Source organism: Ixodes scapularis, unplaced genomic scaffold, assembly GCF_016920785.2.
Source record: "Ixodes scapularis isolate PalLabHiFi unplaced genomic scaffold, ASM1692078v2 PGA_scaffold11__112_contigs__length_91849675, whole genome shotgun sequence".
Taxonomy (NCBI): Eukaryota; Metazoa; Arthropoda; class Arachnida; order Ixodida; family Ixodidae; genus Ixodes; species Ixodes scapularis.
The window spans coordinates 18,316,320-18,317,942 of record NW_024609837.1 but is presented as its reverse complement, the minus strand read 5'-3'; positions in this window follow the sequence as shown (position 1 = coordinate 18,317,942).

Sequence of the window (1,623 nt, the reverse complement as noted above, 5' to 3'; positions counted from 1 at the left end):
AGTCCAGTGTCTCTAGTAGAAGAGAACATAGATTACCCCGTAATTATCGTTAGTCCCTCGCGCTTGCCAGAATCAGGTAAGGGCCGAGAACAAAAGAAGCGAAGCGGCTTGGACAAAGTAACAAGGTAGCAGCTAATGCGGCCATTTTTCTTGTCCGGCAAAACAGGCGCAATAAGTGTCCGCGACAGCCCGGTATTAATTACCCCGGGGAAGCTCGGGCTGGACTTATGGAACAAGACGCTTCCATCGATCAGCTGAGTCACCGGTCGACCTAGACACCATGGTGCAGGGCGCCCAGCACCCTGTCGTCTCAAAAGAGTAATCGAGTGTTCACCGGTTTAATTTATTTTTAATTAATATTAATAAAATCAATAGTAAACTATTTTCTCTAACGGTATCTCGTCTCTTCTTATAAGAAAGTAAAAAGTTCACCAGTAAAGTAACGACGCACACATGTGTTTTACGTCCTTCATCTGCTACAGAGATGACCGGAAAGCTTGCAATTAGAAGATTGAGATTGAAGCTCATTATGTATGAGCCCCACCCCTCCTTTCCTGACGCTAGGCTGGATATTATAACGTAAACACTCTACACAAGAATACATTTCGCGTCGCAGTTATCACAACGCAAGCAAATACCGTTTTCATTTCTTAATATTGTTTTTAAGATATTTCAATGAACGCTACTCATCTGCAGAGTATATTTATCTGCTGTTTCATCCCAGAAGATAAGCTTTGATTTCGGCCCTGACATTTGTGAATGGAATGAGAAAATGCGTTCTGTTGGATTGTATTGTCCGCCTCTTGCTATTTTTTTTTAAATGCATCCCAAGGTGATAAAACCTCTTTACAGCTGAAGTGAGAACATAATCGAAGCCGCGACCCAATGAGGCCACTTAAAACGCAGCGTCACCGCGTTTGCCGTCTTTTTGTGAAATTGTGATCAGAGACTCGGCCAAGCATAACAAAGCAAAAACAGCGCGACTTTACGCTTTATCAACGTTTTTGCCTTTCAAAGTATCGACCGGGTGTTTGTGAGAAGTCAGAATCCGGCTTTTCGCACCGCAAAAAATAAACTAGACATTGTGGGGAGCTCCAACTCCGTCAAAACGTAGACCCAGTCATTCGAGCAAGATGCCAAAATGTCAACACTTACCATTACCGGAATAAAACCTTTGTGGTAAAAAACTGTTTTCGCCTATGAGAGGACGCCGTCCGTGAAAAGCAGCAGTCGAAATGGCTGCGTTTGCGACCGCATCCCACAGATGACGCCTGAATCGACCATGGCTTTTTGGTTAGTTCCGATTTCGGTCTGATGGTTGCAGCACAGCACCGCCACACCGCGTCTCACGTGTTCCGCTCGATTTGGGTACAATTCCAGGTTGTTAGTGGACTGTTTTTTTTTTGTTTTTGTTTTAAACTTAGGGTAGGCTCACTCAGTTGTTTATTTGTATAATGGTTTTGTGTATCGTGAATAAAAATGTTTTGTTGCTTCACCAGCTGGCTCTGCATTTTTGTTCTTACGACGTGAGCCCTTCACTGATTTGCAGGTATACCATTGTGCGCGACACCGGTCTGTATAAGATTAAGGTAATAAAGCGAGCGATACCTGAGGAGAGAAGAG